The sequence below is a fragment of the Pinus tabuliformis genome, chromosome 8 (genome assembly GCF_031772625.1).
Source record: "Pinus tabuliformis cultivar Carrire ecotype Pingquan chromosome 8, CPIR1, whole genome shotgun sequence".
NCBI classification, from domain to species: Eukaryota; Viridiplantae; Streptophyta; class Pinopsida; order Pinales; family Pinaceae; genus Pinus; species Pinus tabuliformis.
In genome coordinates, this window is record NC_142294.1 from 1,708,155,603 (window position 1) to 1,708,182,979 (window position 27,377).

Genomic DNA, 27,377 nt, shown 5'->3' on the forward strand with positions numbered 1-27,377 from the left:
TCGATGTAGGTTAGTCATTTTTGGCCTTCTTTGCCATGGGAGCCTTCACTGCGGGCTTTGCTTTTGCGGGAGCCTTAGTAGACTTGATGGACGGAGTAGCGTAGGAGCAGAGCGATATATTTAAAGGAGAGGACCGAGATCTTCATTCATTTTAACAATACAGTTGTAATCAAAATGAACATTAGAATACCGAGACTGGTTATACCCTTCATGTTGGTCTCTGGTATGATCATGGGAACAAGAGCTTACCTCAGCTCTTTCTCTGTAATGCATACTGCCATAGGTTGATGGTGACACATTCCCATCATCCTCTTTCCTCAATGGTTTCAACAATATCGTGGAATTTTATGACATCTTTGAGTATTATCCTTCAGTGCACCCCAACCTTGTGAAGTGAGGTCTTTTCTCAACCTCCAATGGTTGAGTTATGCCTTGGCTTTTAACACCAAGTCCTTCTTCTTCCTTGTAACTCGTCCTAGTAAGGAGTCTCATGTTTGTCCCTGTAATTGGTATCTCCACATTTCCAACAGAAATTATACTATGTTAAGATGAAACTGAAGGTAAATCAACATATTTTACCTCCACTGTCGAGTTGGAAAGAACTGATGAGGGCTTCTCATCATCTGTCATTGGTGGTTCACTAGTTATTTTAGCGCATTCACCAACTTCCTTTCTGACCTACCCAAGTCCTACCTGGCAGGATAATTCCTCTACTTTGATGGGGTTTATGATACCTTGGCCATTAATTTTGAGGCCCTTCCCCTCATACCACATTATCCTTAACAATTTGGAGCTAATTCCTATGGTATTATTCAAAAAAATGGTGAAATAATCATCAGGAAACATACATGAAGTGGAAGAATTACTTTTTACCTCACAAGGGTCACACTACAACTTTTCTAAGGCCTCATTCTTAGCTTGCAACTGGCATAGCATCCTATGTTTCTCCTCTTCCTCTTCCTGTAGAAGCCTCCTTAATCCAACAAGTTCTTCTTGAAGACTCTGGTCGCTGCGCTTCAACTCTTCCAAGGCCTCATCTGTGGTTCGCAACTGAAGCTGTAATCGTAGCCTCTCCTCTTCCTTTTCTCATAGTAGCCTTCCTAATTCAACGGTCTCTTCTTGAAGTATGTGGTTAATCTCCTCATTGGAGGAAGGTGAGGAATAAAATTCATAGGCATCGAAAGATGTGGATGTGGCATCACTCTCCGATCTCTCTGTCTCCTCCTCTCTTCGCTTCCCATATGCTTCATACATGATTTCCACCATTTTGGAAATTCCCTGGAAGGTCTGGTGCATTTATTTATCATTCTCCATGACTTCACACTCGGTCATTCACGCTCACAATTCTTAATAGCCACAAGATCGCTTCTCTTCCCAACGAGCTTCAACATCTACCATATCACCTCTTCATGATGCATGTCCTTTGAGGTTGATCTCTAGTTAGCATACTCATGCAATTCACATCAACTAAGCCCTGCTCTGATACCAAACTTGATCCAAGATCTTTTACCTACAGATGCATCGAAATTGTAACATATAACAGAGCTAATTAACCACGGAACTTAAAAGCACGTAAACAATGCATAAATAACTAGAAGAACATGAAACCATGACACAATTATTTGAGTATGGATTTCTTCCAATTTTGACTATGTATGTGGGCCCTACTCAATAGTGGGGAGGCCTTCACTCATTAAGTGGCATAAAAAAAATAAAAGTACAAGCAACATTCTTTACAATCCTTATACCTCAAAGATGGAAGATGGACAAAGAATGGAGATCCTAGCTTCAAAAACAGACAGTACCACTAAACTCTTGGTGAAACATTGTGCAAAAACGCCTATCGAAACACCCAATTTGGATAATCAAGCATTCTTCAACTTCTCGAAGCCTCCCTGCTACTCAAGGAAAGGTCCCAGCCTATTGCCAAGGTGAGGGTCTGTTGTACAATATATTATGAATTAATTGGCCAGTCCTCTCTTCTTCTTCTACACAAAAGGGTCTTTTATAAGCATGGCGGAAATCCCTCAAAACTAGAGCAGTTTCCAACCAGTGACGAAGTTAGCAGGTAGGCATTATCCTAAGAGAGATTATCGAGACTGAATAAGACTTGACAAATATCCCCTTACAAACTTGGAAATACTCTTTAACTGTTTTGATTGAGCTTTTACCTTGCCTCGCCGACTTTATTGGCACTGATAAACCGTCGGCATTTCCAATTGGCAATGGACCAAACCCATACAACAGGCATTCTTCGACGCAATGGACCCATCAGGCTATAAAACATGACATAAAACAATATCACATCTAGAAGTCCTCATCACAAATTGCAATTGGGACTTCCCTTGGTGGATATGAAAGACAATACACTGCGATAGTAGTGGACCCACCGGAGTTATAAAATACAGTGTACAAAAATATTAGGCCTGAAAGTCCCCCATCGCAAATCACAATCAGCACCAGCGGGGTGATACTCCATGCACCTGCTGGGACCTGCGATGTCAATTTTATTGCATCGCAGTCGGGCTTAGCCAGGGACCGATTCTTTAATACTCGTTCCTCCTCCAACCTACGATATGCAATATCGCAATCGCAGTCGGGATCCTGTCAGGCCGATTCTCCTTAAGCCGCTTCTTCCTCTTGCTCAAATATTCGATATGCGGGACCAATGGAAGCCTGCCACTTGGCACTTCCCATTTGCTGAGAGTGTCTATCACATCACTCCTGATGTCACCTGGACAAGTCAAACATAAACTTTGACTTTCTCTAACTTCTTCATAAAGACTCGGATTTGAGTGTCATTCACACCGTTGGAATCAAGATGATGAGCTGATGCTTAGTTTATCCAAATTCTACCACTTTGATTTATGATCCTTTCTACCATGCCACTGGTACTTTTTTAAGATCCACCTAGATCAATCCTCCAGGATCCTCCGAGATCCTCCTAGATTAGCTCCGCACACTCTGTTTTGTCTAGCAATATAGTTACATTTCCAAGTTCTTAGTCATATTTCATAAATACGAACTGTTGTCATTATGTGATTTCTGAGAGGTATAAATAAGTTGATAAGTGATTCTGAGTTCTCCTTCTCACCTTTTAACCTTAAAAAAATGCCTTGTCACCAATTCCTTGACACAGTTGTTTAAGTTGAATTGTGTTGTCACCATTGTTAGTCTTGTATCATTTGATCTATACATGTATCTCCTTCTCAAAGTCAAGTTTGACCTCCCAGCTATAAAGATCAAATGGCCCTTATTGTCAACAAGAAATGTGGAGATCTAGTGCGCACTAAGCCTAGGACTTTGAGCTTGATATACTCCTCACCTCCTATTAGGGTAGATTTTGAAAATGCAAGTTGTATTCCCTTTTGTTAGAAGGTCAAAATATAGGTCACCATACTAGGCTCGCCAATATGTTTGCCCTCAATTTTCAGGATGACAGAGTCAAGCTAGGAAACTTGAAGATTCTTGTGACTCAAAAACGTATTGTTGATGCCACTAATATCCCTACAGTAGGGGGGAAATGGTTTAAGGGAGATGGATTGGACAACCTATCTTTCAAACAATTTGTGAAGCAAGAATTTTTGGACAAGTTTACCTCAACTTTTACCAGTTTTTACCTTCAGAAGTAGTATGTTGATATTTTGAAATTCATCCAGAGGTACTTCACTTGTGAAGGTAGATTCAGTAACATTTATCAGTACCATTTGAGGTTGTTATGGAATTTTATAGAGATCAAACCTATGAATTTACCTTACTTCTTACTCAAACGTGTAGAGAGAATGGAAGTTAAAGTACAGATTCAAAAGACAATCATGCTTCTAGTTTATTTCATTTCACTCTTATCAAGATTTTAATTAAATGTGATGTTGAAAAGAAGAACATAAATTTGTTAGATTTCCTTTCTAGTATTGACTTGTTTCCTCAATCTGGGTCTTCATCAGTAAAAGTGGATGAGGAGTAACATAAAATGCAGGGAACACCTAAGAAGGAAGTTATCCACTCAGTCAAGGACATAAAATCAATGAAAAAGGAGGATTTAAATCCAAGAAAATAACTCATAAGCAAGCTTGGTAAGAAGGCTGAGAAACAAGACATGAAGGGTAAGAAGAAAAGTAAGGAAGAAAAGGTGCAGGTGGCATCAGCAAATTCCACCAATGTTAAAGTGAATATTGAAGATATAGTCCTTGAAAAATTTACAATGAGACATAGGACAAGGTCAAGAGTTAAAAAGAATGGGGAAGAGGTAGCCCCTCAAGTAGTGGTAGAAATTTCTGAATATAGACAAGGAGATAAGAAAAATCATGGCAGAGAGGAAGAAGTGAAGGGACCTAAAGTAATGCAGTGAGAGCAAGAGGAAGACATAGCACAACTTGAATGAAGTGCTATAAATTATGAAAAAGAGGGTCACAAAATGGTTAGGATGAAAGAGGAACTTTATAAATATCAAATGAAAACAACATTCTTAAGAAGAGAAAATAGGGACTTGAAGGAGAGAACCAAACTAGCAGATGACAAGGCAAATTCACCTCCAAAACAAATTTCTAATGGAAAGGGGAAGCATGATTCATTTACAAAGAAGGCCAAGGAGATTACAGTGGAGCCTAGTGGGCCATCAGTTAAAGCTTCTAAGTCCAAATTCAGATATGTGTAGCGGATGAAGCAGTTAGCTTAGGCTCCTAGAAAACCTCCCTTTAATCAATGGAAATAATATCAAAGATGCTTGGAGGATCTAGAAGAAAGCAAGGAACAAGTAAACCAATTCAGACATCTAAATCAAAGCTATAAAAATTTATTTGAGGATATTCTTGAGAACTGTGATAATGAGGTTCGTAAGGTATCTAAAGCTCTCAGTAGAAGTAAACATTTAATCAAATGGTCTATTCCTACGAGGAGGCAATGAAAAATTCTGTATGTCAAGAATTTAGTGTTGGATGAAAAGTTAAGGAACATGAAACAAAGTTTGGATGAGGCATGGAGATTGGTAAAGAAGTATGAATAATTAGCTGAAATATCTTCTCCTAAAAGTGTGCCTAAACTGAAATCTAAGTCTTTGACTGAAAATAAACCTACTATGTTATCACCTGTTGAACAACATGACCTCGCTTCGCAAGCCTCCAACACCAAGGCTTCCAACAACAAGACTTCAGGAAAAAGAAAGAGGAGGTGATCAAGCCTCACTTCAGGTTTTAAATTTTGTCTTAATTTCAAAGGTTACTGATGCTATAGTACTATGAATTTAATGTTTTCAGGCGACATTTAGTGGCATAAAGGTGGTTTTTTAGGACTGGAAGGCATTCAACAAACAACTTTGGAAATTTGTTCCGCAGGCATTACGCAGTCGCTACGTAACTGCTGTGCAAGCCATGCCCACACTATTACATGCATGCTAGTGGGAAGCAACTCATCAAGCTTTCAAGGGGTTTACATTGAGCACACGTGGTAGCCAGCTCACCTCCCCAGTAGTCCACCACATGCTAATTTTGAAAGAACGAAGTACGGGTCACTGTGTAGCTTCTACGTAGCATTTTTCACACTCAGTGATCAGACTTTGTATTTTTTTCTATTTTCACTTCACGATGATCATTTTCAAAGATAATATTGTTTCTTTTTAGAAAAAAATTAGTTTTAAAGATTAAAAAAAAAACACTTTTCTACTTTTGTTTTCGAGGAAAAGGACCTTGAAAAACAATAGTTTTCCTCCTTTTGAATTTTAGGATCGATCCTATGTTGGATCAAAGATGTATTGAATTTAGACATTATGATATATTATGTATGGTCTATATAAGATTATCAATGGATATGGAAAAGGTTTTTGTTGGTTTCACTATTGTTGGGAAAACTATTCCAGTTTATTCATGTGATCTATATTAATGCATTTGCTTGAATGTTCAAGAGATTCCAGTTGAATTGCAGAGATACTTATGGTATAAATTTTTTGGAAAACATTTCTTCCTAGTTTATATGTTATCCTATTGTGTTATCTTCTTAAATGTGTATGGAATAGTTGCACTTGAATTCATTTCATATGCTCATATCTAGCTATATCAAATATTTTAGTTTGCAAATGGAATATGTATACCTTTGAAAGTTTTGTATTTTCTTCTTGATAGTCATTTATCTAAGTTGGAGTAATGAAATGTCATTTATTCTTCTATTTTTGATGAATGTATTGATAACCCCATCTTCACTATACTACAATTTGTTGTTCATTACGAAGTTGTACTAATCGAGCCTTTGTACATGAAACTGGTTGGAAAATACATCATCATGTTGGACTAGGGAGGTCATGATTCACTAGCTTTTCCTAGAATCCTCTACCACCCCCATACCAAAAATTAAACATTTTCAGAACTGGTCTCTATCAAATATCATATTCAAAAGTTTTATCTATGAGTTTTCTCAGTGAGGGAACCCCCTCAGGTTGAATAAGACCAGTCTATCAGCCAAAAGAGGTATGTGGTTACCTCTAATTTTTCTCCTTTCAGCTTGTAGAAAAATACGAAGTGCTAATACTAGGGTCCATTGAAAGTATGAAACATGGGCACTCCTTGGATGAGGAATCAAATTTTTCATCCAATGAGTGTTACTATTCGAAATTTGAGTAAACCCATAGGGAGATAAGTTGAAAATAAGAGTTGAAAAAATAGTTCTTTCTTTTCCCTCTAAAATGTGATGATGTAATCTAATATTATTTTATTATTTCCACTATTATTTTATAATTTCCTTAGGAGGCCAATTTTAGACCTCAAAATTCCCCTAATGACGTGCTAAGTCAAAGCAAGTAACTCATCATAGTACTTTTCATGGTAAGGAATCAATGTTAGGTCAATTAATTCATATTTGCATAGCTCAATATTCTATATTACAACATAGTCCAAAGGTGTTGTAGCTTCATGCACTTTGGTTGTCACATTAACACAAGACCATGTCAATGTACCATTGTCCAAGATGTTGTCATGTGTGCATATATATACTCATAAACTACCTTTACAACTCATGAGGTCACTATGTTAAGTTAGAAGTTATCTTCAAGTCATAGTTTCTATGTCAAGTTTAGTATATCAAGGCAAAACAAAGTTTTTATTGAGGTCTTATGTATTCGGTATAGAAGCCATAATTTTCATAGAAGACATACCATACAAATTGTATAAATAATCAATGCCAAGACTGTATGAAAACTTCCATCACATAGCCAAAACAAACTTTATATTGAGGTCATATGGAACTGTATAAATAATCGATGCCAATATTGTATGAAAACTTCCTTCACAGATCCAAACAAACTTTATATTGAGGTCATATGCATTTGGTATAGAAGCCATAATTCTAAGATAAGACATACCATACAAACTGTATAAATTATTGATGCCAAGATTGTATTATATGTTTTTTTAAATGCATATCTTTGTCTAATATTCGATGGAGCAAACGTTTTTTTAAACTGCAGACCTCCGTCGAATATTTGACAACATAGGTCGGCCATAGAATATTCGAAAACTATCGAACGGAGTACCTGTCGGATAATCAACACTAGAATCGATGGATAGAAGCATCAATATTTTAACACTCCCGTCAGATAAAAATCTTTTCTACCACATATCTGATGTGTCATCGTCAGCTTGCAAGCATTAGAACGATAACACTCATGTCATACAATTTACCTATGTCAGAAAAATGACCTATGTGTTGAATATTTGACTACAGACTGGCATAAGAACTACTGGATATTTCATGTTCAGTCCATTGGATGTCCGAAAATTTGTAGCATTGTAAACTGATGTCTAAACATCAATTTTGTAATGACCATTTCATCCTTTTTATGTGTCACATAATCGACATGTATATCGTCGAATATCCCAACCTTGATCTCCCTTTTAGGCTTCCATTTCTTATTTTCTTTTTATTTGGTCTTTTTAGGATGTGATATTCTTGAGAGGGAAGGACATGGGATGGTTTATCAACCTCAAGGATCTTATAATATGGAATTGGGCTTGGCTTTACCACATGATTTGGGTATAAAGTTTCTCTATAGAGGATGAAATCTGTTCCATCAGATTGTGGAATGGTAACATATGTTAGATCCATTTGAAGTTGACCACCTACGGTAGCACCCCATTTCCTAGAAAATAACATGCCCCATACATCGGTTACATATATGACCACAACATCCATGAGTAGTGATATGTCAAGATTCATAGCTACAGACACCTTGAGATCCCTAATGAGTACTTCTACTTTAACGAGTTTGGAGTTGAAATTGCATATGCGTTTGTACCTCCGAAAAGTGATAATATTTAGTTCCTTCATGACTTTTAATGGCATGATGTTTGTGGAAGCCCTTGAATCCAACATATAATTATGTAATAGGAGGTCATTGATAGCCAAGGTGAGTAGGAATGGCTCATGCCCTAGGTTTGTACTAGAGATATGTATATTTTGTAATGTGATAGGTGTGTCCTCTTCTTCCTCAAACCCTAATGCTTTCTTAGCTTGCCATTGTTGATGTGGGAGTTTAACCATCTATTTTAGGGGAACTTGCATGGTCGTATTTCTTATGGTACAACCTACATCAATATTGTTAAAATTGGCAACTAGGGCCAAAATCCACATGGCTCATCTTATTTATGAAAGCTGATATTTTTTTTAGATTCCTCTCTCCTAGAGGTGTAGGATTGATCTAAAGATCATCCGATTTCGACATATAAAAATGAAGATATGAATTTATTTGTATTATGGACAAATTATCAAGGTCGGCCAGCAAGCAAAACAGACATTTTAACCCCCATATCATCCTCAACGTTGCATATAAAAGGATACCTCAAGTAATTTTATCATCATCTCATCTTCACTCATATTTCTCTCCTCACTTGATTGGGTACACAAATCTGGCATCTATCTCTGACACGTGCGAAGGAAGGAGGACATTTTTTGTTTGACTATGTTGACCAACTTGACCAAATTGCAGGGGATGTTTCTTGGGTTGTGTTGACCAGCATTGACCTTCTCTTGACTGCATATTTGATTGAGGAACTTCTCCTCGGCAGGCTACAGATCTGGGCACTGAAATCAAGGTGATTTAACTAGCGTTGACTACCATAGTGTTGGTTTGTGTTATATTCTTTCCACGACTAGCCCACATAGTTCACCGGGGGGTTAGAGGGGGGGTGGAGCCCACCCTTCATTGCGTCGATTCCACAGCAAGGGGGTCACAGGGGGATGGTATCCCCCCCTTTCCAGGGGTTTTGAGGGGGGTGGGTAGCCCCCCTCTACGAGGTCCAGGGCAGTGCCCCGGGGAATTTTTTTCGACCCTATATTAGGTTGGGTGGACATACCTATGGTTTTGTGCATGGTTTTAACACATGGTTTTGGACGCGATCATTTTCAATCCATGGTATTGGATGCTTCAGCATGTATATATGTATTGTAACATATGACAGGAATATAATGAAAAATCAAGTTGGTGGCCTCAGTTTTGGGATCCAAGGGAAAATCTCTGTGTATATGTGTTTTATGTGTTATGCTCTCGCATTGTTTATTTTTTGTGTTTTAGAATTCGTATGTAGGTAATTGTTGTACGGGGTTAAAACCTACATTTGGTATCGGGGTTTTTTGCCTTCAAGGGGATGCCTTTGTTGCTGAGGGGTTTCGCTCGGGCCTGTGGTAGACCTTGTTCAATGGGAGATCTGCGGGATCGATTCTGGCAGTGAAAGAAGATGGCGAGCAGTGGAAAGATAGAGATCGATAAATTTAATGGTCAGATTTTTGAGTTATGGAAACTCAATATGGAGGATATGTTGATGGATAAAGATCAGTGGATCATGGTAGATCTAGGTACTAAACCAACGAGAGTGTCCGATGAAGAATGGAAGAAGTTGGATCAGAAGGCAAAGAGAACAATATGATTGTGTGTCTTAGATTCAGTATTGTTGAATGTATCATGGGAAGCTACGGTGAAGGCTTTGTGGGAAAAGTTAGGGACTTTATACCAATCTGAGTCTCTAGTGAATAAACTGTTCCTATGGAAAAAGTTGTATAACCTGAGCATGAAAGATGGAGACTCGGTGACAGAGCATTTGAATGCATTTAATAATGTGGTAAGTCAGTTATTATCTATTGATATTAAAATTTCAGATGAAGATAAGTGCATGAGTTTGTAGTGTTCTCTACCAGATTCGTGGGATAGTTTGGTTATTGCAATAGGTAGCAATGCAACTACCTTGCAATTTGATGAAATAGTCTCATCCTTGCTGACGGAGGAGATGAGACGGAAAAATATGGAGAGCCAGAATGGTGATGCCTTGTCTATATGAGGATGGTCCCAGAACAGAAACAAAAATAAGTCATTGAGTGGGAGATCTAAATCTAGAGGGAGATCTAAATCTCTAGGAAAACCTGTAAAGGTGGTGTGCTGGAAATACGGAAAGGAAGGGCACTACAAAAGGGACTGTAAATCTAAAGCTCCTGATAAAGGAAAGGGATCTGATGATGCTCCTTCTGCAGAGGTGAAAACCACCTCAAATGAAGGTGGGGATGTGTACTTGGCTTCTTCAAGTACACATGTAGATCATGAGGCATGGTTGATTGACTCGAGTGCATCTTTTCACTTCACTCCCCATAGAGAGTGGTTCTACGAGTATGAGAAATATGATGGTGGTGATGTCTTCTTGGGGGATGACAGGAAGGCTAGAATCATTGGTTGCGGAAAAATCAAGTTGAAGTTGCAAGGTGGAAGGATTAGAACACTTCTGGGTGTTATGCATATTCCTGCATTAGCCAGATATATTATTTCTGTAAGCAAGTTGGATGATGTAGGTGTAAAAATAGTGTTCGAGAAAGATACCTACAATATGGTTTGGGGATCATTGGTATTGATGTGGGGAGTTCGGATTGGAACTCTATACAAGCTACAAGGTAGCACTATTATTGATGGGTGCAACAGTTTTGTGGTTCCTGAAAGTGGATCAGAAAATCTAGTGGTATCTGGAGAAAAGACCATGCTATGGCATCAGTCTTAGACATATTTGAGAGAAGGTCCTTCGAATACTTCATGGTAAATGTATGGTAGAAGGTATGACTAATATCTCTCTAGATTTTGATTTCTATGAAAATTGTGTATATGGGAAGTGAAATCGGGTGAGTTTCCCCTTTGGTGGTAAGAGGGTGAAACAGATATTAGAGCTTGTGCACAGTGATGTGTTTGGACCTTTGAAGGTTCCATCACTGGGTAAGTCTATGTACTATGTGTCATTTATAGATGAATTCTCAAGGAATACATGGATGTATTTCCTGAAGAAGAAATCTGAAGTCTTTGATAGGTTTAAATAATTTAAGGCTCTAGTGGAAAACCAGACAAAGAAGAAGATAAAGGTGTTGAGGACAGATAACGGTGGAGAGTTTTACAGCAAGGAATTTGAAGAATTTTGTAAGAAGTGTGGTATAGCACGACAGAAGGCTACTCCATACACACCTGAGCAAAATGGAGTTGTAGAAAGAATGAACAAGACGTTGATGGAAAGGGCAAGAAGCATGCTCAATGGTGCCGAGTTAGGACATGAATTCTGGGCAGAGGCAGTGGAGACAGCATGTTACCTGGTCAACGGATCACCTTCATCAGTTTTGGAGAATAAGACTCCACAAGAGGTATGGACTGGTAAGAAACCCTATTTCACATCTGAGGGTATTTGGATGTGATGCATGTGTACATGTTCCAAAGGAGAAAAGAACCAAGTTGGATAGTAAATCTGAAAAGTTCAGCTTTATTGGGTATAAGGATGGTTTAAAGGGTTATTAGCTTTGGAACCTAGTAACAAGGAAATTTGTGTACAGTCGAGATGTGGTGTTTAGAGAGGTGAAATATGGTATTAGACATGAAGTCCAACCAAAGGAACCTAAGAAGATAGAGTTTGAGCTTAAGGAGGAAGTATCAGACTCTATAGCAGAAGAGGAATCAGAAGATGAAGAGCCAAAAACTCCAGGTGTGAGAAGATCAGTTTGAGAAACAAAGCAGCCAGAAAGGTATAGTCCATCTTCTTTCTGTTCAAATTTTGTTTTATCTATTACTAATGATGATCCCAGAACTGTGAAGGAAGCAGTAGATTCAAAGGATGGCAAACTCTGGAAAGAGGCCATGGTTGATGAAATGGCATCTTTGCATAAAAATGAGGCTTGGGATCTGGTGGAGTTGTCGGCTGGAAGGAAACCCATTGGCATCAAATGGGTGTTCAAGAGGAAGACAAATGTAGAAGGAAAGGTGGAGAAATATAAAGCTCGGTTGGTAACAAAACGTTATTCCTAGGTGCCGGGAATTGATTTTGGTTGTATTTTTTCTCCTATTGCCAAGATAGCTTCTATTAGAATACTTTTATCTGTTGTTGCTGCTTTTGATTTTGAGGTAGAACAGATGGATGTGAAGACAACATTTTGTCACAGGGATCTTGAAGAGGGATCTACATGAAGAAACCTAAAGGCTTTGCGGTGAAGGGTAAGAAAGAACTGGTATGCAAGTTAACGAAGTCTTTGTATGGGTTAAAACAGTCACCAAGGATGTGGTATCAGAAATTTGATACATTTATATGGGGACTTGGCTTCACCAGAAGAAAGGCAGATCACTATGTGTATTTTAAATTAATTGGTGACCATGTTATTTATCTAGTCTAATATGTGAATGATATGTTGCTGGTTGGAAATGACAAAGAAATTATCTAGGATTTGAAGACCCAATTTTCCTCCAAATTCGACATGAAAGATCTTGGTGCTACAAACTATATTTTGGGCATGGAAATTAAAAGAGATCGGGCAAAGAGGAAGCTTTTCTTAAACCAAAGGAAGTATGTTGAGATAATACTGCAGAGGTTTAATATGCACGATAGTAAACTGGTGAAGGTTCCTATTCATGTAGGTGTAAAGTTATCTGTTGAATACTATCCCAAGACACAAGAAGAGGAAGAGGATATGTCCTGTGTTCCATATGTAAGTGCATTCGGTAGCCTGATGTATGCGATGGTCTGTACTAGACTAGACATTGCACATGCAGTGGGAGTATTGAGCAATTTTATGTCAAAACCATGGAAGGAGAATTGGACAGCAGTGAAGTGGGTTTTCAGGTATTTGTGTGGCACTAGTGATTATGATTTGTGCTACCAAGGAAGACTAGGATTGGACAAATTTTTGGATATTTGTGGCTTTTTTGATGCAGACTGGGCTGGAGATCTAGATCAGAGAATATCTAAAAGTGGGTATGTGTTTAACCTATTTGGAGGTGCAGTCAGTTGGATGAGTAAGAAACAATCTGTAGTGGCACTATCAACTACAAAGGCAGAATACATGGCAGCCACTCATACAAGCAAGGAATCAATTTGGTTGCAGAGATTGTGTTCAAGTATGGGTTTAGTACAGGGAGCTATAAATATAGACTGTGACAGCCAAAGTGCAATTTTCTTGGCAAAGAACCCTACTTACCATTCAAAGACAAAGCACATTGATGTTCAGTATCACTTTGTGAGGGATATGATAGAAGACAAAAAGGTGTTGCTGGTAAAGGTGGACACTTTGAAGAATACTATAGATGCATTGAAAAATCCTATGAGCTCTGAGAAGTTCTCCTAGTGTAGAGAAACAATTGGTATTGCAGAGCTGGATAAATGACTAAGCTCTCTTGTCGCCCCATATGGAAAGAAAACAACAAGTGGGAGAATGTTGGGTTGTGTTATATTCTTTCCACGACTAGCCCATGTAGTTAAGCGGGGGGTTAGAGGGGGGGTGGAGCCCCCCTTCATTGCGCCCATTGCATAGTGGGGGAGGTCACAGAGGGGGCGGCAACCCCCCTGTCCAAGGGGTTTGAGGGGGCAGGTAGCCCCCCTCTACAGGCTTCGGGGCAGCGCCCTGTGGAAATTTTTTTTGGACCCTATATTAGGTTGGGTAGACGTACCTATGGTTTTATGCATGGTTTTCACACATGGTTTTGGACGCGATGGTTTTTGGTCCATTGTATTGGATGCTTCGGCCTGTATATAAATGTATTGTAACATATGAAAGGAATATAATGGAAAATCAAGCTGGTAGTCCCGGTTTTGGGATCCAGGGGAAAATCTCTTTGTATATGTGTTTTATGTGTTATGCTCTCGCATTGTTTATTTTCTGTGTTTTAGAATTCATATGCAGGTAATTTCTGTATGGGGTTAAAACCTACAGCTAGGGTTGGCTGCAATTTGATTTTCATTGATAAGCATTTGACTAGACCTTTTCAGACTGTTTTGGACTGTTTGGTCTTGCTGTTGGAGGCAAAAGTTGACTGGGTTTGATCAAGCTGCTTAGAGGAATAATTCTACCCTATTTGACTAGCGTTGATTTTTCTGGTTAGGGATTTTCTATTGTTATCATAAATTATTAGATTTGTAAATTTGTACTATCTCTCTCTCTGTTGAACTATTGAAGAATATAAGAAGAAGTGATCAAGGGTTTCCCCACATTAAGGTTTGTCCCTGGCTGGTGCCACATCTTATGTCCTCTTGTCTTGGCTTGTCTTCTATTGTTTAGGTTTATGTTCTATCTACATTTTATTATCATGTTGATGTGATTGCTAAACTAGATATTGATATTGGGCTAATAAAGAAACCGAACTAACTTTTTCTTAAGCATAGAACATACCAAAAATTGACATGGTATCAGAGCTGAGGTGAAGACAAAGCCCAAGCAAGAGTGAAAGAGCAATCACCAAATACAGTTGGAAAAGGACAAAAGGCTCAATGGATTCCTCATCCCATTTCTCGACTAAAGGCAAGCTCCATGAAAAGTTTAAATATCATGGATGGAAGATGTCTCTTGATTTGACCTTGAAAGAATAAGAAATGTTGGATTATGTGAAGGGTAAAATCCTTGAGCCTATTTCAAATGCACCGACTACTACAAAGACCAAGTACAATAAGGTTGAAGTAAAAATGAAGAAAATTATCAGAGATTCCATTGACAAGTGTCGAGTGGCCTACATCTCCAATTTGAACACCTCCAAGGAGATCTATGACAGGTTGGTCATCATGTTCAAGGTTAGTGATGCAAATCAAATTTTATTTCTCAAAAATAAATTGAAGGTTATTAAGAAGGGGAAGGACGAGGATCTCAAATCCTACTTCTTAAGGATCACTGAGATCATGAATGATGTACTTTCGATTGGAGGGGCCATTCCTGACAGGGAACTTACTATCACTACCCTTGGAGGACTCCCACCCGAGTAGTATATATTTAGAACCACTATTCTCAATAATGATCAAATCCTAGGGTTTGAAGAATTGATGTTAAGATGCATTCAAGAAGAAACAAGAATGGTGGAGCAAGAAATGCCTTCTAATAGAAGCAACCCCATTGCATTCTCCACTCATGCCAAAAGGAGAAATAATGCAAGGTCTAAAGTTCAATTCAATTGAAAGCCTAGATCTAAGGGAGGAAGGAAGGAAAAGTGCTTTGTTTGCAACAAATTTATCCACTATGCAAGGGAGTGTCCAAATCGAAAGGGACGCATCACATGATGATGATCACAATCATTCCAGGGGAAACTTCAACAACAACGATTAAAGGAATGACACGTCCTATGGAAAAGGGAAAAGGAATGTGGGACATCAAGGAAATGGTCGACCCTCGAAGAAAGCAAGGAACTCCATGTATGAAGAATCAAATGTTGTTAACAATAAGCAAAAGGAGTACTATCGTATATCAGCCCTCTCCACTACCTCTCCACCGGACACTTTGGGGAATTGGCTAATTAATAGTGGTGCCTCAAGGCACTTCACCAAATACAAGGAAGCTCTCTCTGATCTGATAGAGAAGGAGACAAACTAGGAGATTATCCTTGGAGACGATGCCACCTATCCCGTGAAGGGAGTAGGTAATGTTACCCTTCAATTGAATCAAGGTAACACTATTCATTTAAAAGAAGTTTTATATGTACCTGATCTCAAGAAGAATCTAATGTCCATTTTGGCAATGGAAGATAAAGGATACAAGGTAGAATTTATCAATGGAAAGGTACATGTTTAGAAAAGAAATTTTAAATATTATTTTACTCTTGGGTTCAAGGTTGACATGTTGTATCAAGTTGGAGGAAGTCCATTGGGAGCCTGTATTTTGGCACATCTCTACAATTTGAACTATGGCACTAGAGGTTTTCCCATCTTCATTATAAGGCTCTACCCAATGTGAGACAGATGGTGATAGGTATGCTTGAGTTCAAAGTAGAGCATGGAGGTGTATGTCCGGGATGTGCTGAAGGAAAACTTACAAGGGGGCCATTACCCTCTAGTAATATCAAGGCCATAGATATATTGCAGTTGGTCCACTCTGACGTATCTGGTATGATGCTCGTAAACTCTTTGGGAGGATACTTATATTATCTCACCTTTACAAATGATTATTCTCGCAAGATTTGGATCTACTTCTTTAAAAAGAAGGATGAAGTGTTCACCTGGTTCCATCACTTCAAATCCATGATCGAAAACCAATCCGAGAAGAGAATCAAGATATTGAGGATTGATAATGGGACTGAGTGTGAATCAAATGAATACCATGATTATTGCAGAGAAGCTAGAATTAAGAGGAATACCACAACACCATACACTCTTGAGAAGAATTGTCTGGCTGAAAGGAAGAACCGTACTATTATAGAAGTTGTTCGTGCCATGCTTTATGATCAAGGGCTTCTGAAGCTTCTATGGGCCAAAGTTGCCAATACCACCGTGTATGTTCAAAACGGATGCCCTCATCAAGCATTGGACTCCAAGACTCCCGAAGAAATGTTCACTGGTAAGAAACCCGATGTCTCTCATTTTATAATTTTTGGAAGTCTCGTATATTTTCATGTGCCGAAAGAGAAAAGAAGCAAATTGGGTGCATCAAGGAAGAAAGGAATATTTGTGGGTTATAATGAAAACTCTAAGGGTTATAGAATTGATGTGGCTGGTCAAAGGGAAGTTGAGATAAGTCATGATGTCACCTTTGATGAAGATATGGCCCTCAACAATATCAACAACCTTCCTATCTCAAGGAATGACAAAGAAGTTGACACCAGAAAACAGGGTGAAAAAGTGGATGACACGACACGTGATGTTGATTAACCTATGGATCCTATTGATCCTCCTCCCCAAGAGCCCTCCTCCTCCAAGAGGAGACCCTAATAGCTTAGGGAGACTCTTGAAGATGCCAAGAGACATATTGCACCAATGGGGAATTTCCGTGAAAGCAAGAAGCTGAAGAGGTATCAAGGATACTTGACTGTCATGAGAACTATCATTCAAAATGAGCCTTCATCATTTGAAGAAGTCATGAAGCAACAAGTATGGAAGGATTATATGAATGAAGAATACGGGTCTATCATGAAGAATGATGTTTGGGATATGGTTCCTAGACCCAAAGATAAATCAGTTGTCACCTCTAAGTGGCTCTACAAATTCAATCATGTAGTTGATGGAAGTGCAGAAAAGTTCAAGGGTTGCTTTGTTGGTTAAGGCTTCTCTCAAAAGGAAGGTATAGATTACAATGAGATATTTTCACCTTTTTCTCGATACACCACTATCTACTTGATCATAGCCCTTGCCGCCTCACAAGTATGGAAGCTACATCAAATGGATGTTAAGACCTCTTTCTTGCATGGTTTGATAAAAGAGGAAGTCTATGTGGAACAACCTGAGGGGTTTGAGGTTCATGACCTAGAATCTCATGTATGTAGGTTGAAGGATTGATAACTATCTGATGAAGTTGAGATTCACGTTCATGAAGTTCACATGGTATGAGAGGATTGATAACTATCTGATGAAGTTGAGATTCACTAGAAGTGAAGTCGATCTGAACATTTACTTTAACGTTGAAAATGATAAGCCTCTCATACTAGTACTCTATGTGGACAACTTCTTTCTCGCAGGTGCATACCATCTCATTCAGAAATGTAAGAGGGACTTGGCTTCTAAATTTTAGATGGCAAACCTAGGACTGATGCACTACTTCTTAGGGTTGGAGGTCTGGAAAAATATAGGAGAAATTTTCCTATCTTAAGGAAAATATGTTGTGAAGATATTGGAAAGATTTGGAATGGTGGACTGCAAGCCTGAGACTACCCTAATGGAACTTAAGTTCAAGAAGCTATGTGGTAGTGCTACTGAACCTAAATTGGGATATGATTTTGATTATCGTCAACTTATGGGAGCGTTGATGTTCTTGGTGAACTCCCGTCTAGATATATGTTTTACAGTTAATACGTTGAGCCAATATATGGTTGAGCCTCACCATATACATTGGATTGGTGCCAAGAATATTTTGAGATATCTTTAGGGCACAATCACTCATGGACTAAGATACATTGTCGTAGATGTGAGGCTGCATTTTTATTTTGATGTTGATTGGGCTGGCGGTGTGGTGGATCACAAGAGCACTTTTGGGTGGTTTTTTTCTATGGGTTTTGCTTTGATATCCTGGATGAGCAGGAAGCAGAAATCAGTTGCCTTGAGCACCGCTGAGGATGAATACATAGCTGCTAGTATGGCCTCCTGTGAAGCTGTCTGGTTGAGGAAGCTCTTTAGTGAGTTGTTTGGACATGTGTTGGATACTATCGTGATCCTCTGTGAAATTCAGAGTGGGATCTGATTATCATAGAATCCTGTGTTTCATGATTGCTCCAAGTATATATATCACATACCACTTTATCCGGGATATGGTACAATAAGGAGCAATAAGGATCCATCACATTAAGACTGATGAGCAGGTCGTTGATGTTTTGACGAATCCCCTGGGGAAGGTCAACTTCTTGGCCTTCTAATAACAACTTGGAGTCGTGGAGATACCCTCTTATGAGGTTCGGGTATGATATGGACATTGAGTGTTGGGAGCTCCGAGGGGCTTAGGGGTACTTCTTGGAGCGATGAGAAACCATAGGGTGAGTGGTTCAGCCTTTTCCTAGTGGTTTTCTATGTACAAGGTGAGTGGTTCATCCTTCCCCTGTGATACCCCTGGCAACATGTAGGCAGGATGAGTGGTTCATCCTTCTCCTACTAAGGCATCCTACCCATGCAATCTAGGACTCATGGGAAGTACCTCTCATCTAGCCAATGAGTAGGGAAATGAGGATAGGGACCATATTACTACCAATGGACGCATCGTGTACTACCATACTCCCTATGCTAGGATGACCGATATTGATCTGGGATCAATCGAAACTGACTTTGGGTTAGTAAGAGTGGTATGAGACACTCTCTTTTGATTGGAACTGACTTTGGGTCAGTAAGAGTGGTATGAGACACTCTCTTTTATTTTAGACTGACTTCGGGTCAGTAGAGAATGGTATGAAACATTCTCAATAACTTTTTATTCTTCATAGTTCAGCAAAGTAGAGCAGAGAAGTGCATTGATGGTAGAGATACTACTGACTGACATATGTATTAGCGGATGGATTTCTCCCTAGTTGAGAGGGAGTGTTAAAATTGGAAACTAGGGCCAAACTACACATGGGTCATCTTATTTATGACAACTGGTATTTTTCTTGGATTCCTCTTTCTTAGAGGTGTAGGATTGATCTAAAGATCATCTGATTCCAACATGTAAAAATGAAGATATGAATTTATTTGTATTATGGACAAATTTTCAAGGTCAACCAACAAGCAAAACATGCGTTTTAACCCCCGGCTCATCCTCAACATTGAATATAAAAGGAGGAGACCTTAATTCATTTTATCATCATCTCGTCTTCACCCATCTCTCTCCCCTCACTTGATTGGGTACGCAAATTTGGCAGCTATCTCTCACATGTGCGAAGGAAGGAGGACATTTTCTATTTGACTACGTTGACCAGTTTGACTGAATTGCAGAGGTTCTTTCTTGGGTTTTGTTTACCAACGTTGACATCCTCTTGATAGAAAATTTGGGTGAGGAACTTCTCCTTGGCAGGCCGCAGATATAGGACCTCCCATTTGACTAGGGTTGACTACCCTAGGGCTCGTTGTAGTTTGACTTTCATTAACCGACATTTGACTAGACTTTTTCAGACTATTTTGGATTATTTGGGCTTGTTGTTGGAGGCTAAAGTTGATTTGGTTTGACCAAGCTACTTAGAGGAATAATTCTGCCCTATTTGACCAGCGTTGACTTTTCTGGTTAGGGCTTTTCTACTACTATCATAAATTATCAGATTTTTAAATTGGAACTATCTCTCTCTGCTGAACTATTGAAGAATATAAGAATAATTGATCAAGGGTTTCCTCACATTGGGGTTTGTCCCTGACTATGCCACATCTTGTGTCCTCTTGTCTTGGCTTGTCTTCTATTGTTTATATCTATGTTCTATCTACATTTTACTATCATGTTGATGTGATTGCTAAACTAGATATTGATATTGGGCTAATAAAGAAATTTAAGTAAATTTCTCTTAAGCATAGAACATACCAAAAATTAAAAAATATCAAGCTTGGCCTCCTTACCTTTGGATTTTCTTTTAGTTTCTCCCTTGGGAGGATCTTTTTGGGTTTTGTTCTTCTTAGGAGTATCTTTCTTTGAAGGATCTTTAGGAGGAGGTTCTTTGGGAGGAGACTCTTTCTTGTTATCTTCCTTTGAGCTAGTTCGAGTGTCTTTGTTCTTGCGTGAATATTGGACACCTTTAAATCTCCCACTATCATTTGCATTGAGGATTGGCTCATCATTTTCCTCTTTGAGAGTCACTTCATTAATTGAAGGATGATCGTATGTGCCACCTAGGACATAATGTTGAAGGCATGAGAATCTACGATATTAGCTTGCTCATCATGTTCCTCATATTCGCTTTCTTCTTTATCACTTTTCTCACTCTTGGAGGATGATTCTTGTTCCATAACATTAAACTGGGCTAATGTGTTAGGAACTTGGGAAGTACTTTGCTTTCCTTCATCATTAGATTTCCTAGGAAAAGGCCTTCTTTTGGGAATAAATCTTGCTTTTTGATCCTTTTAAAGGGTGGTGAATTCATTCATGTAGAGACTATCCCTTGAGTTCATTTCCTTATATATATTATCAAGATCCTTAAGGACCACCACAAGGGTTTCCTCATTTTTTTATTTGAGCTTACTCTTCTTAGCTTCAACCTTAGCTTTAGGATGCTCATCTACATCCATTTTGGTAATTATCAGGTTTTTCTCAACTTCTATAACAATCTCTTTAGCCTCAGCAAGGGTCTTCAGATTATTATCTTTCAATGTGTATGTTAGATCACCACCCACACCCTTAATGAATTTGTCAATGATATTTGCATCAAGATTCTTATGGTTATTAGGATGTCTCTAACTACCTTATTGAATTTTTGGATGAATTCTTTAATATCTTCCCTTCCCCTACTTATGTAGTAAAAAAAAATATGTTGAAAGTCCCTTGGGCATCAGATGACCATCTCTTCATAAAAACATCTTCAAATTCATCAGTCCCCTATACTACTCGGAGGGAGACTAAGATACCATTCTCTAACTTGTCCCTCAAGGGATAAAGAAAATAGCATCATGATCTTGTCCTCATCATCAATGGATCCAGGGGAGATCATCCAAAATAAGTCCTCAATGTGATCATGGGAACTTTTGGTTGCATATTCTTTGAATTTGGGTAACCAATCATTATATTTTTTGGGAAAAGGCTCAGGATTGTCACTCAATTTCAAAGGTCCAAAAACAATATCCATGTGCCTCTTGCTTCTAGGTACTTTCATTTGGTTTTAATTTCAGTTGGCATTGGAGGTGGTTTTCATATCAGGAATTGAATTGTCAAATTTTCAAATTCAGGGAGAAGGTTAGTTCTAACAGGTGATGGATTTCGTTCTCCCCTTCTTGAAGCAGCCACAGTTAAAGGAGGAATGTTGCCCCTTCAAGAAAACTAGGGGATTGGACAATGAATGGAGTCTCCAGAGGAATAATTGAAATGTTTTCAATGAATCAATTTCTCAATGATTCACAAGGGGGGATACCTTCTTCCTCCCTAGCAATGGCGTGAAAAATGATACCACTCAATCTAGCAGGGGTTCCAAAGGGGAAACTACTACACCAACCAACAACAATGGGACAAAAACCTACTGTCACCTTATTCAATGTCCCCTGCTCTTTATGAACTTCCACCGATGGGAGAAGTCCTAGTATATGGAAAAACACTAAGAATGATATATCAATGATGGAAAGATAGTGATTTCGAGAGCCCATTTATAGGAGAGACTAAGATGATAGAGCTTACTTTCTCAAGGAGAAAGGTATATGGCGCTCCAAGAAAGGCTTTGAGGGAATCCTAGACCTAGGGATGAGATATAATCCTTGATAACGAAGGCCCTGGAGCTAAGGTTCCTAGGAGAAGAGGGTTTCAAAGATGATTCTTGTGAAATTAGAATAATAAAGGATGTGGGACCACAAATAAGCCCAAGTAGACCCAAACAAGGTCAAGGGTTTAGGGTGAAAATTCAAACAAAATGTCTTCACCAAGTAAGGGAGGAGAACATGATCAAAAAAATTAAATTTAACTTGGTTTTTTGATGCAATGATCCTTAACGAATCCATTAACCAATGAACCCTATGATTGGTAATATAATTGGAGCTAAGGCATGGGATGATTCCAAATCTAGCCATGGAAAATTATTCATCCTTTGTGAGGGCTTATAAGACACCCCAACCCAGTTGTAGTCCAGCTCGCTTAACAAATAGATGGCTCAAGTGGATGTTGCTTGATGCCCTAGGAGACAATAGGGTTAGGGCATGGAAAGGAGAGGAGGTAAAAAAGATATTATTTGTGTTGGTCAACAAGGATAATATTAGTGCCTAGTCTATTAGGATAATGGATTCAATGAGATTTCAACCTTTGTAGTTCTTTTTACCCAATCAAGGAGTCCTCTAGGAACTTCGCATGGCCCTAAATGCAGCTACTAGGTTACCAAGGAATTTATACCTCTTATTGCAACAATTTGATGACTTTTCAAGGTGATTATGAAGATAATTTACCCCTAGGAAAATTCATTCACTATACAAAAACATGTAACATATGCAATACCCTCACAAAAATTCAAAATTTGACTAATTGACAACAAAATTAGGACAGAATTTCATATTTCATGAGTGAAAATTCCATACGTTAAACAGGCATACAAGATAGCAAGATAAACCATGAAAATTCACTTACAAGTATAGTGAGTATATCCAATCATCAGAGAGATAAAATCGAAGCTCCAAGAACAAGAAAAGATATCCAAATTTCAAAATGAATCAATGTTCATCCAATTCATCCTCCAATATCTATAGTGGAATTCTCAAGAGAGAAAATAGATACAAATCCAAGTGATTATGAGAATCAAATGATCCTCTCATCAATATATATCATACTCTAAGGGTTCGATTTGTGTAATTAGGCCTAATGATGCTCCAATTAATAAAATAATGTACAAAATAACATCCTTTGGTAAAAAGCCCACCAAGATAGCCACATAACATGAAATCAAGCTTCCTAAGACGGCCAAAATGGTAGATACAATAGGTCGAAGGCCATTGAAAGGCCAAGTGGAGTCCAACATGTGCAAAAATGAGTGGAAGGGCTCCAACTATAGTGATAAAATGGGTGGCCCATTAATCTCCAAGAAAATCACCTATGGTGCTCCCAAGTGGTTGTAGGGGAAAGAAGAATCCTCATGGGTCTTCAAGTGGATCAAACAAGCCTATATCCTATTTGTAAGGGTTGGGAAAATGATACCAACCCACCCTTTTTCTCCCATGGTGAGACACAACCTCATATGGGCCCTATATCAACTTCCAAGTGTGTGGTGCAAGTGTATAGTCGGCTAGGCAAGGTGGTCCAGGTGCATCATCATCATCAAATAGGTGGAACATGAGCAAACAATGGATAATACGTAAGGATAGTGTGGCATGGCTATCTGCTCTCTAAAATAGTGGAGGCTCATGGCTCTCAACCTACACCCTACAAATGTTAATATCACCCTCTAGAGGGCTTGGACCCCATATAGGGAGATCAAACCCCAAGATGAAGACCTACCTACAATCTTGCATAATATCCAATGTGTATCCTCACCTTTCAGTACAACAAATCATCAGTGTAATTGATCAAATGAGCTTACAAATCATGGAATCAAGTGGTCACTTCATAGTAGTATGCCCTTCCATAATGGGCTTTAGAATGTACAAGTATCTCCAAGTTCAAGGAGGTTAACCAAGGACCCTATTAAGTTGTTTCAACCTTTAAGGGAGTGACATGTCCATGGTACATCCCTCAAGGGATAGGTGTCATGTTATATAATGATGGAACATAGTGGGGCATCAGGGAAAGGCTCCAAGCCATATGCCATAGTACATGGGTAGTTAAGATAAGGGAATCCCACACTTGGGTGTATGAATGTAGGAGTGATTAATCATGGTACATGAGTTACCCCAACCTTTGTTTTTCCACCTTCTTCATATGCCTTTTATGTTTCATTGATTTTTCTTTTAGAACTGTTCAGGGCTCCAAGGGATGAGAGCATGATGTGAATGATGTAGCAGTTAATACCCCTTTAAGGTCAAGAAGTTCATCGCCCACCATGGTTTGGGACAACCATGGGTTCCTTAATGATGTAGTGGACCAATATAGGGCACCCTAGGAACTAGGGTGATGACCATAGTGATGGGAGTAGTGCTCATGTTTGGCTTTTTCCCATGTTCTTAATTTGTATGTACCAACCATATTTTTCATTTTATGGTACGTTTCCTATTGAGATGATCCGGATTTAAACATAAATGCAACAAATCACAGATATAACCATAAATACAAAGATGCAGTAGAAATAACACTTCATTTCATTAATATCAAATACTGAAATATGCTCACAAACAGAATGGAAATAAGACTAGCTCGAGCGATGGTAGCTTGTCTCTGAGAAGAGATGTGGCAGCTAGATGCCTCTAAACTATGTTACAATGAGGCTCAAAGGCCTATTTATTATTGAGAAACAATGGAAAACCCTAAACATCAAAAAACCTAACCCTAGGAGATGAAGCACCAAATTATGGGCCCCATTTGGCTAAATTGGTACATCAACTTCTTGTGGTCGTAACTTTGGCATACGATCTTTGTTTGAGGCGCACAATACCTCATTAGAAAGATCTATCCGAGGACTACAAGTTTTGAATGACCAACATCAATTTGTTACCCATGTTGGTCCTAGTGTTCCCAAAAAAACTTCGTTTAGGGCCTCAAAATAGCTCCGGAAGTTTAGGGCCCAAAAAATAGCCAAAAATAGTAAATTATGCTACAAATAAGGAAATTGAAAAACTAAAAGAAAAAATGGTTGGGGTCTAAGTGGAATAGGTGGGTGGCCACCAATATCCACCTAGATCATGAGAGTGTCCAAATTATGATTTTTTACTTTCTTTTTAGTTGCACCAACCTCAATCTCTAGGACATTATTCCAGACCTGACCCAAAGTGTGGATAAGGGGAGGGGGAGGCTAATTCCTTGTGGATCCAATGGAAAAATGTGGACCTAGATGGGAAATATGTGAGAAGGAGTTTATAATGAGTGGAGGGGAGTGATGTATGTTATGTCGAGAAGCAGGGCCATGCAATCAAAACAGGTATTTCCTAAGTAATTCCCCTTTGAAATCTAGTAGCTCATAAAGGAGATCCCATAGGACTAGGATACAAGGTTAACTATCAAAATGGATAGGGATACAAGAGTACAAACCAAGCCCATTCTTTCTGCAGAATCCCCCAACTAATCCATGTTTATAAGTGTATATGATAAGTAAAAAAAATTACCCAAATACATAATGAAAATCCATAACTTCAAAGTTGGAAGGCCCACCTTCAAACATATGAACATAATAGATGGGTGAGGGTCCATAATGGATGGGTCAGCTGGTGGAGATGGTGGAACATCGAGTTATTTGGTGGCTGCAAGGGGTTGTTGGTTGTCAGCTCAGGACCATCTAGGTGAACAAATTTCTCCTATGGGTGTCACCCAAAAGTGGTGGGTAACAGGTCCCATATCTACAACCATAAAGTCAAAACACATAATAAGTAATCAAATTCAAATAGAAAACACTTACTAAGTACACATAAATGCAAATCATGTACCTATGTGTTCCTAGGCCTTAGCCCTGATGGTAGCCCAATTGGTTGAAGCCCCCCTCTGTTAAGTCATTGGCCCTCTATCGTGAGGGGAGGGATCAATTTTCCTTGGGTTCATCAGGGCCAGGCCCTAATAGTTGGCTCAACTAGGTGTGAGGCCCCTTCGGGTGGGCCGCCTAGAGGTAGGAAGGAAAAAACTTTACTTTGCCTCCTCATGGGGAAAGGATTGCCTCTAGGTCATTTCAGAAGTAAATTCCAGCATAGGGGTAATATAATATGATCTATGGCATGAAATACCACCATCTATCAACCTTGGTCATCTAGTATTGATTAATCTCCTTGCCATCCTCTCTAATCCACAAATTTCCCACCACATGATGCTCGTCCAGGTGGGGGTACCACATCCACACAAATTTGCAACCAAATCATGTCCTCCCTCTCAAAGAAGAAGCTACATAGAAGCATCCTAAAGATAAATTGATACAACTAGTCCCACACACCTTGGGTCATGCCAACTATGTCATAAGAAAAAAGTGGGCTAGATGCACCCATGTGTAGAAATTTCCTTGGATTATGTACTCCAACATGCCCATATAGCACCCATTAATCGGATGGGTGGTTGTCCCACTATAGTGAAAGGCTCGATCATCCATCGTGATGGCCAACCAAGGTGACCCTTGGGGGACCTCCTCCCTTAGAGGTTGTAAACCTATTAAGAAATAGATATCAAGCTAGCCTAATATCTTGAGTTTCTCCCCTTACACCTCAAATGCGCCTTGGTTGGGTATCTAGAACCCAACCAATAATCTCAAAACCTCCTCCTAGGAGTGGTTGAGGGGGCATTGGAAGTATGTTAGTAGCCCACATTTGCGTTAACACTCCCTAAGCATGTAGGAAGCTTGCATTACCTCTCAGATTCTAAGTAATCTCACTCGTGCAAATTAAACACCATGATCATGATCTATAGATGAAAAATAATGTTATCCTTCCCCTTCACACCTCACCCTCATCGTCAAAGAAAAAAAAACTTAGCCTATGCACACGATTGGTCACCCTTTAGTCACATAGACACACATGACTTTTCATTTTTTAGTTGCATGGATGTTTGCATGTCTAATCATCTCTCAACCACAAACATTTGAACAATTGTTCATTTTCCAGTTGTGTGTATGTCCACACGAATATTCCAACCATAGTTTCACAAATACACCTGAATATGTATTCCTATGTAGTGTGGATATGCATAACTATTCTTGATACAGTTGTGTGAACTTCCAAGTGAACATACCTGGAATA